The sequence below is a fragment of the Nicotiana tabacum genome, chromosome 19, assembly GCF_000715075.1.
Source record: "Nicotiana tabacum cultivar K326 chromosome 19, ASM71507v2, whole genome shotgun sequence".
NCBI lineage: Eukaryota > Viridiplantae > Streptophyta > Magnoliopsida > Solanales > Solanaceae > Nicotiana > Nicotiana tabacum.
In genome coordinates this window covers 75150716-75161865 of record NC_134098.1, presented here as the reverse complement: position 1 = coordinate 75161865, position 11150 = coordinate 75150716, and the positions used below count along the sequence as shown (strand labels likewise).

At 37.3% G+C, this 11150-nt stretch overlaps 1 long non-coding RNA gene across 1 annotated transcript; it reads left to right on the top strand.

Annotated features, from left to right (window-relative positions):
- The first annotated feature begins 728 nt into the window (after nucleotides 1–728).
- Nucleotides 729–9456, top strand: LOC142173878 (uncharacterized). Its single transcript, XR_012703241.1, has 3 exons — nucleotides 729–990; nucleotides 1347–1441; nucleotides 9223–9456. It is a non-coding gene; the product is annotated as an uncharacterized LOC142173878 (long non-coding RNA).
- The last annotated feature ends 1694 nt before the right edge of the window (nucleotides 9457–11150 follow it).

Below are 11150 nucleotides of genomic sequence, written 5' to 3'. Positions count from 1 at the left end.
TTTGAATGCCACGAGCATTCTGAACATGTATTCAAGCTTGACAAGGCACTATATGATTTAAAGCAGGCCCCTCGTGCATGGTATGAAAGGCTGTCCAAGTTCCTTCTAGATAATAGCTTTACAAGAGGGAAAATTGACAATACTCTTTTTCTGAAAAAAAGAGGGAGGAACCTACTAATTGTGCAAGTTTATGTTGACGATATCATCTTTGATGCAACAAATGATTCATTATGTGAGGAGTTTGCTAAGCTTATAGGAAGTGAGTTTGAGATGAGTATGATGGGGGAACTGAACTTCTTCCTAGGTCTGCAAGTTAAGCAAACCTCTAAGGGAACAATGAAGTCAGCAGAAATACATTAAAGAGTTTCTGAAGAGGTTTGAGATGGAAAGCTAAAATATCATTAATACTCCTATTGCCACAACCACTCGTCTGGACATGGACGAACCTGGTTCCCCTGTGAATGAAACCACGTATCGGGGCATCATTGGTTCACTCTTGTATCTCACACCCAGCAGACCTGACATTGTATTTAGTGTGGGATTGTGTGCTAGACACTACAAAAAAAGGTGAGTTTGTGGAGGTTTAAATGCGGCAGTTATTATAACATCCGCAATTTATATCAAATTGGGAGGGGGGGAGGAGGGTTATACAACCCCCACAAATATATTATATTTGCGGCGGTCAATAACCTCCATCAACCTTTAAAAAAAAAGCGCGTACTAACCCCAATTTTTCCCTCTTTTTTGATCCTTTCTCTCTTTGTTTCCCAAACCCCTCCCTCACTTTCACGAAAGAGAAGCTTTTCAACTTCCATTTTCTTTCACTTGAAACATTAGAAACCCTCACTTGCAGATTAAAAAAACTGAAAGAGATTCACAAAATATTTTTTGTATGGTAATTCCTTTCTTCGCGATGAAAGAGATGCAAATTTTTGCTTTCTTCCCCATTCATTGATTTTGAACGATGTGGATTGTGGGTTAAGATCTATGGTAATTTCTCTTCCCCATTTTTTGATTTTGCTTTTCTGTGTTTCTTTCTTCTTGCATGCGGGTTTTAGGTTTATTTTCTCTGTTAATTTGTGTTTTTCCTTTACTGATATTTCCTCTAATTTGTGGCTTTTCTGTTTTTCGATTCTCTACTGAAAGTAACAAAAATTTTGTTGAATCGGTGTATTTTGAAAAAGAATATAACACTCTCTTTTGAATTCGAGATGTAAGTCCTCTTTCTCCTTCTACATTAGGTATTTTAGGTTGTAAAATTTAGCTTTTTCAGTATTTTTGTAGGTTAATTTCTACGATTTTGGGTCTACTTAATTGAAATATTTCCTCTTGCATGTGTATTTTAGAACTCCTGAGGACCTTTAGAGAAGACGCAATTCTCACTAGCTGCTATTCCTCTTTCTGCTCTACATGGTGTTCTGAAACATGAATCAATCTCAAGGTACAAACAAATTTTTAGTTTTCTTCGTAGTGTTGAATATTAATTATTTTTCTTTCTAGGTTTGTAATGCAAAATGTGCAAACAATAGATTAGGTTGCCTGAACATCAATTCTGCTTTCTATCAAAAGGCTAATGAATCAATAACATAATTTCTATTTTATTTGTCAAGTGATGAGGAATATATTATAAGCTTCTAATATATCCATAATATGTTGATAGTCTATCGAGTTTCTATCAGTTTGAGATGCTCCAGGTAAAATCTTTCAGCTACCTCGTTGATTGGCACATTGTTGCTTCAAATATTACAGGTAGGAATAGATATTTCTCTTTTGTTTCTGCACAATCTTGGGAGGAGACTCTCATTTTACCTCACTTCTGATCTGTGATATTTTCATACTGAATAACTTTAGTTGTTAGCTGGAGATATTATTTTATTGTTGTGAAAATTATAAGGAACAATATATGTAATTAAAAAAAATCCTGTTTTCTTTCTCTGGCTTTGGGAAATTCCAATTTTGTCGTGTTAGAACTTATCAAGGAATTTGCTATAGTAATTTTTATTTTGTACACGTTCTACTATAATCTAAGAATTGAGTACCTTGCGACATTCTCACTGATTCTTATAGAATTGACTATTCTTATAACATTGGTCATTAAGAGTGTGTGTACAATTAGTGCCTCTGTATATGTGTTGTTCGGCAAAGCTAATATTTTATACTTATCGTTACTCCTATTTATAATTTGACGATCTGATTTCCTTCTTTCTTTAATGCTTGAGTTGTTTGTTCTCTTCTTTGCTGTTTCATATCAAAATAAAGTAAAAATAATAGTTCCAAACTTTTACAATGTTGGAGTAGAGGCTAGCTCCAATCTTTGTGCTAAACACTGTTTTGATTCCAATATTAAAGTAAACTAGATAATATTATTTTGTTGCATATACTAGAGAGCCATAATTCTCTTAACTAAACTATAAAATATCAGTAAAATGACATCCTATATAATTATCAGAACTTTAACTTTACTTTTTATTATCTTACAAAATTTTATAATGCTATCGTATTGATAGGTTACTAAATCATCCTTTCTCATGGAAATATTGTAGATTATAGTAAATACTCTTGCTCGGAGAAGTCCTTATTGGTGACACAGTAATCTGATTGTGGGTCAGTTTCACTTCTGAAAGGTTATATATCAGTCCCTTCCAATGGATAAATCTTGGATTGGAATGCCTAGAAATATAATAAAATATTTACTTGGTTTAAATCAATTTCTAAAATTTTCATTTAAGAATACAGCTATAGGAGATAGAATAAAATGTCCATGTCCGAAATGTGATTTTGAAAAGTGACAGACTAGAGAGATAGTGTACGATCATTTGATTAGCAAGCCATTCCCTCAAAATTATGTCACTTGGATTCTTCATGAGGAAACAAAAGTGTTGGAGAATTCTAGAAGCACAGAGGTTATCCCAGATGCATTGCCTCTTGAAAATCCTATGAAATTGTTGATAAATAAAGCATTCTCGGGTTTAAGGCATGAGGGCAATGATGAAGGTCTGTCACAAGTAGTTGGAGAAGAAGAAATGTTAAATGATCTGCCTTCTTCAAATAACAAAGACTTTTTTGAGTTGCTTAGAGATGGAAGTGAAGAATTATATGAAGGGTCCAAGTACTCGAAGCTAGAGTTTTTGTTAAAGTTATATCACATAAAGTGTTTATCTGGGCTAAGTGACAAGGAAATGACTATGTTGCTAGATTTACTATGTTGTTAAAGGGACATTGCGTTTTATGCCCGCAGGTCCCGTTAGACAGAATGAGAGTCCTCCAAGTAGGCTATCAGTTCAGCGGAAGGTGTTGGTGCGCTCCATTTGCTCCGGAGTTGCTATTTGGTCAGTATGATTAGAATATGTATTGATTAGTATGGCGGGGCTCTGTCCCGACCTTTGCGATGTTTATGTACTCTTAGAGGCTTGTAGACAGATGTCATGTATATGAAAGATTGTATGGCCTTGTCGGCCTATGTTCAGTGTAAGAGTGCTCATTTTGGCCTTATAGGCCCGTATGTCTTAAGTATAAGTTGGTATTTCATGTTGTATTCTACTTATCTCACGGCAGCCTCTTAGGCTCAGTTATCTATGATAGTATAATATGAAAAGATACGTTACGTTGGTACTCAGTTGAGTAAGGTACCGGGTGCCCGTTGCGGCCCATCGGTTTGCGTCGTGACAAAATTGGTATCAGAGCTTGAAAATATGTCTCTTTGGGCATTTATAAGTCCAATGAAGTTCTTCGATTTGCTTACCCTCTCATCTTCACAAATTTACTCAACACTTGTTTGAAATAGCATAATGCTTGTAATCTCAAAATAATCTCATTCCCGAACTTACGTCGGTTAACTTACGACAAACATTTAACGTACAAAAATGCCGGATGTAACATCTCATTTCTAAGGTTTCATCAATTTATTTATGACATACTTTCACGTACGAAAATATGGGGTATAACATCATTCCCCCCCTTTGAAACATTCGTCCTCGAATGTTGACTGATGCACTCATCATTCTCATAACCCGTAGCTTTTGCGAATACTTTAATACTGTTCTTGCCATTTATGCAACTGTTCTGTGAATGAATCCCAAACGCCAGGGCATTCCCCTCTTTAGGCCTCTTTCTCACACCACGACTCGTGGTCGGAATCATTCCAATCTTGTAACTGTTGCTATCTTTTATCATACAACCTGTACAACTCTGACTTTGTAAGTAAGCCTATCCGACTCTTCTCTCCTTTTTCCTCCAGATTTTAGCCAATCTCTAGGCGTCACTTTGTAAGCACATACAGTCCCTTAATGTTAACTTTGCTCACCTTGCTTGCTTTAGGGAAACGTCTTCCTGAATGACCTTTAAAGGGTATTCTTCTGTCGTCCATTCTATCATTGTCGGAACGCAATCTGCAATTCTCATGATGCCGACTATTATCAAATCACTCAGTCCCTAATTCATGTTCAGATTATCTTGTTCACCAGTCCATACTAATTTCTGTTACTCTGGGGTTTAACTCTCCCTTCTGGTAATCGCGTTGGAGTCACGAACTTATTTCTCAAAATGAGGATATGACTTTATGGCCTATACTAAACTTTCTACAACTTAGAGAAACCATTAGCTCTCTTGTTTTCATGGGCTTAATCCCGAGGACCTATCCATTCTCGTCACCTTCCCACTCGCCCTTTCCCATCTTTACTCCTGTCATCAAACCTTGTCGCTTTACTATACTTTAGCTTGCGACCTATATGTATCTATTTATACTATTCGCAACCTTCCTTCAACTTGCTTGCACCATAGATTTTCTTATGTTATTCTGGAACATCAAGCGAGACATCATATCATCTCTAACTCTTCTTTACTCTCTTAACTAGGCCTCTCGATACCTAGAAGTCATAGACTGGAAGATATGCCACTGACGACGCCGCTATCATTCCTGGATACTGAATCCCCACGCTTCTAGCCTTTTATCCGAAGTATGAATTGTTCACAACCTTCTGCATTTGAGTATCTCGTATGTTGTTTACCTTTGCCTTAAAATCTCGCATCATAACTTCTATGTCTTTCATGACCTCCCTTCCACATAGGTACAATTCACATCCACAACTTGAAACTTTTATTATTACACTTGCACCTTTGGTGCATGCACAATCTGGTGGGAGCTTCATACTGACTTCTTATAAGGCTGGTACTCTTCTAACTGGCTTTATTGTAGAGTCATCATAGAATATGGCTGCTGCGCTATCTTTCTTGTACCTCTGATATTAAAAGTGATTCTACACTGTTCTTAATCATGATGTCTATAACTTTCTGGGTCCAATAATCAAACTCCTAATTTACTTCATTGATGTAACTCTTTAGTTTCCTCTTCCTTCTGATCAGCCTTCATGTAGGTTTAAGCTATCTTCCGATCTGCGGATCATGGTATGAGTTATTACTTTAGCCTTTCATAGACGATATGGAATATCCGTGATACCATCATCTAATAATTCAATCCCTTGCCTATGACCTGGACTCAATTCTTTCTTTTAACTTATACCATAGTCTTCTACAGTTGTATGATTGTCAACATACATGCTGCATGGATGATACTCCGAAATCTTGAGTGCGTTCATAATGTAACTAACTCTGGATCATTGATCGAATAATTCCTTTCGTTCCATCTCAGATTTCTTTAAACATAAGCAATTACTTTTTCTGGTATTTCTGCCCCCTTGTTGCGTGCATACTTAGCTTATCTTAGTTCCCATGCATGTCGGAATTTTGTGCAATTCATATGGTCCGAATATTACTCCTGATTTTACTTCCCGTTCATTATCCACGGTAGGTGCCACTTTCTTATGGAGTGCATACAATGTTGTTGTGAGATTGTTGTTATAAGACCATTCCCTCTTTAGGTCACTGAGCTTAGGTTGAAGCCTTCTTCCTTATCTCTTCAGCTAGTCTTTCATTGTAGTACTTAGGGAAACCTTCTAGCTCTTGTAAAGTTACAAGATTGTTATATCGCTTACCCGACATAATTTTTGATGTTCGTACTCACATATAATTGTATTTTGTTACTTACCTCCACACTCATGTGCTCGCACAGTTGCTTTCTGAACTGAAGTTTTGACTGTCTTCCCAGTGGGACTCTCGTTTATTCCATAACACTCATACGGTATCTTTAACTACCCCAACTCCTATTTGAATATTTCTCAAGGGTCACGATGTCGTATCTGCGAGACTGAACGCCTCATGTTGGAGTTCACTATGTTTATTTTGCATGATCTGTTGATTTGTTTGTATCCTCTTGTATAGCCATAACTAGGCTCTTCCTGAATCAACTACTAACTACTCGTTGGCCCATTCTCATATCAATATTTCGCGTAATCTTTCTTGGGTTATTTCCTTTGTCTTAACTTACGTCTCGCACTGGTTCCTTATCTATCAATAATATCTCAGGTAGGAACCCTTACTTCCTCTCCTTGACATCGTGCTTGCATAATATTTTGGAATCATAGCATATCTGTAGGATTTGAATGAGTGCAATCTCATCCCTTTCTCCTTTTTTATCGCATTCTTCCTTTACCATTCCATAGTTACTAGAACCACTTAATTCCGACATAATACCACATCACTCCATATTCCCCCCTTTAGGGGAGCACTAAGATTTAGTGCTACGATGATCTACGTATAGATGTTTTACCTTCTCATATTTGGCATCTTTTCACATCATCGATGATCCTTACTCGCCTCGCGGTAATCCTTTTGTACCAAGGATAACGAAATTCCTTAATCACGAGATATAAGAACTCAATTTCCTAAACTCTATCTTATTCATAATATGATGATGCCTATATCCAGAAAGACGGTTGGTAAGAGATATAGCTGTGGAAGAGTTGAGTCAGAGGAACTCAATTTTTCATGATGCTTATGATGAGTAAATATGAGGTCTTCAGTAGATCATGTGTGTACTAGGATGTGTAAAACTTCTTGATAAGGATCCCTAAGGCAAAAATGTCTATCCACTCTTATGGTAAAAAGGAATAAGAGAATCAGAAGGTAGATACAAGTTTTAGCAAGTAAAAGAAGCAAGATAAAAAAGGGTAAGAGGCGCCCAGTTAATGAAGATTATCGGTATTTACAATTCAGGCAGAGGAATATAAGCCTTTTGAGTTACCTTCAACAATAACAGAGGTATGTACAATTGGTCACACCTATCTCAGTTATGCCCTATGGGAGCTGATAGATATAGTTTAAGAGAAGGACAAGATATCAAGATCCGACTGGGGTTAGAGTAACCCAAAATGGTGCATGGATTGTTAGCATTAGTAGATACTTCCGAAGGATATTGCAAATGTGCTAATAGATCTCCTTGGGAGACACCCAGATGGTGCACTCTAAAATAGTACAGCTAGATATGAATACTACAAAGATAGGCACTGGAAGCCTTGAAGGGATAAATATTACATTAGTGTAGCTCCCGTCCCTAGTGGAGAAAGAATGTTAGGCAACCCAAAGAGCCAGTAGATGGAGCAAGGGGAGCTAAAAGCAAAAGAATGTCTTGTTCGAGTTTTCATAATAAAGTGGTATTAAAGCAGTCCCATCCTAGGTAGTCTACAAGCCGTGTCTAGTAGAGTCTTGTTTATGGGTGTGTTGTGCACCACACTTATAAGCAGGAGGCTACAGGGCATTTAGGTCTGTCATTCTTTCTTCTTACTCTAGATCGTGTGGTAGAAAGCTCAGTATAGCCTGAATGAACTCAAAGGAATCTAAGACTAGTAGCATTTAGAAGGGATGGAATGCTGGCCTGGTAGTAGAATGAAGGTGTAATTGTGATAGATAAAGGATGAAGATTGGGTCTTCGATTGAGTAATGATTTGAAGAGGATTTCATGAATTGTACGGGATTAAAATACTCACGTAAGTGAATCAAATTGGGATGCTATAAAAATACGGTTATTGAAGTACAGTATCACCGCTAGTGGATCGGGAAAATCACTTCAAATATTCATCGATGCAACGTAAGCCCTAGTGGCAAGGTATTACGTAAGAAGTTTCAAGTTATCAGTAGTATATTGTAGATCAATATTGAGGTGAATCAACAATGGATGGACAAAAGTCACAAAGTATGAGATGAGATTAGGTTGTCATTCTTAAGATGAACAATAATGAGGAAATTAAAGGACTTAGATTTATACATATGGGATAAGCAACGAAAGTATCCTGGAGTTCGGTAGCAGACCTCAGTAACAATAAATCGAAGTAAGAGTTATGGTATAGTATGACCTACCTAGATACAGTAAAGTCATATGACTTCCTTGTATAGATAAGTCACATAAGCAAGATAAGAGCTTCAACCAGGACTTCCTTGTATAGAAATGTTACTGCTAATCACTTAAGGAAAAGTTTCAGCCAAGATTATCTTTGCATAGCAACGTTATTGCTTCGAGCTTTTCATACGACTTGTTCCGTGTTCTGTCGCAATTAATGTGTGTTAGAGGAATGTCAAGAGAATCGACTCAGGTATGTTAAGGCTATCCCTTCTTTCCTTTTGGCATGATCTATATGACACAAACGAAACAAGCAAATGCACAATTTCCATAAATGACTCTATTCATAGAAATACTAGAGATGCTTATGTTCGTGATTCCCTATGTGTCATATTATTCTATCATTTGTTCATGGGTCTTAGAAAATACGTAAGTTGATAAAGTTTATTTCATGATATTACTCAAAGGCATAATGGTCCTATGATATTCCGAGAGATTTTATTGACGTACTTCTTATGCATTGCATTCATTTATATTGACCTGTGACCAGATGGTATATATATATATATATATTTTTATATATATATATATATATATATATATATATATATATATATATATATATATATATATATATATATATATATATATATGGGATATGGAAAAAGATTACGGCATTATATACGCACCACCACCTGATCAACTGGTATACATTGATATTTGCCCACAATGGCCAAGATGATATGGGATGCCCTCAGAGGCTTGATGATGTTATGAATGCATATACCCATGCATGGTATGACATTTATACGCATATGCATGACATTACAAGTATTAAATGATTCACAGAGCTATTCAGATATACATGTTGAGTCTTTTACTCTATGTTTCTCCCATGTCTATTGTTTACAGATTTTCATTCCTTACATACTCGGTACATTATTTGTACTGACGTCGCTTTTGCCTGGGGATGTTGCGTTTCATGCTCGCAGGTCCCGATAGACAGGTCGAGAGTCCTCCAAGTAGGCTATCAGCTCAGCGAAAGGTGTTGGTGCGCTCCATTTGCTCCAGAGTTGTTTGTTTGGTCAGTATGATTTAGGCGTGTATTGTTTGGTATGATGGGGCTCTGTCCCGACCTTTATGACAATTATGTATTCTTAGAGGCTTGTGGACAGATGCAATGTACGTAAAATATTGTATGGACTTGTCGGCCTATGTTCAGTGTACGAGTGCTTATTGTGGCCTTATAGGCCCGTATGTCAAATGTAAGTTTTTATATCAGATTGGGTCGTCTTATATTGAGTATTCCCTTATGTTTATTCTGGTTAGCCCATGACGCCCCGTTTGGCCATTTTCCAATGACAGTACGATAAGAAGGATATATAACGCTGGTACTCGGTTGAGTAAGGCACCGGGTACCCGTCGCGGCCCATCGGTTTGGGTCGTGACAAAAGTGATATCAGAGCAGTTCTGTCCTAGGGAGTCTACAAGCCATGTCTAGTAGAGTCTTATTTATGGGTGTGTTGTGCACCACACTTATAAGCAGGAGACTACAGGGCATTTAGGACTATCACTCTTTCTTCTTACTCTAGATCGTGTGGTAGAGCTCAGTTATAGGAACTCAATTTCCTAAACTCTATCTTATTCATAATACGGTGATGCCTACATCTAGAAAGACGGTTGGTAAGAGATTGCATGTGGCTTTGAAAGAGTTGAGTCAGAGGAACTCTATTTTGCATGATGCTTATGATGGATAAATATAAGGTCTTCAGCAGATCATGTGTGTACTAATACATGTAAGCCTTTTGATAAGAAGCCTTAAGGTAGGAATATCTATCCACTCCTATGGTGAAAGGCAATGAGAGATTCAGAAGATAGATACAAGTTTTAACAAGTAAAAGAATCAAGATGAAGAAGGGTACGAGGCGCCCAACTAATGAAGATTATTAGTATTTACAATTCAGGCAGAGGAATATAAGCCTTTTGAGTTACCTTCAATAATAACAGAGGTATGTATAATTGGCCACACCTATCTCAGTTATGCCCTATTGGGGGCTAACAGGTGTAGTTTAAGAAAAGGACGGGATATCAGGATCTGGCTGGGGTAAGAGTAACCCAAAATGGTGAATGGATTATTTGTGTTAGTTGACATTTCCGAAGGATATTACAAAGGTGCTAATAGATCTCCTTGTGAGGCACCCAGATGGTGCACTATAGAATATTACAATTAGATGTGAATACTAGCATGATCAAAAAAAAATTAGAAGATAGGCACTGAAAGCCTGGAAGGGATAAATATTACCTTACTGTGGCTCGCGTCCCTAGTAGAGCGAGAACGTTAAGCAACCCGAACAGCCACTGGATGGAGCAAAGGGGAGCTAAGAATAAAAGAATGTCTTGTTCGAGTTTTTAGAATAAAGTGATAGACATAAATATTACCGGGAAATAAGAAAAGAGTTAATGAAGCATTATAAGTAAGATATGATACATGGATGACAATGGTAGATCAAAAGATGACAGTATTACAGAGTCTATAGTCAAGTGAAGGAAAAGACGAGAGGTGACAGGCCTTGAGACAACAAAAGATTATAGTCCATAAAGTCATATCCTCATTTCGAGAAATAAGTTTGTGACTCCAATGCGACTACCAGAAGGAAAAGGTAGGCCCCAGAGTAATAGAAATCAGTATGGACTGATGAACAAGGTAAACTAAACATGAACTAGGGACTGAGCAATAGTCGGTATCATGAGAATTTCAGAGATTGCATCCCGGCGATAATAGAATGAAGGACACAAGAATACCCTTTAAAGGTCATTCGGGAAGACGCTTCCCTAAAGCAAGCAAGGTGAGAAAAGTTAAGCTTAAGGGACTGTATGTGCCGGTTACACTAAGTGTCACCCTCGCGAGGGAGGAATTTCG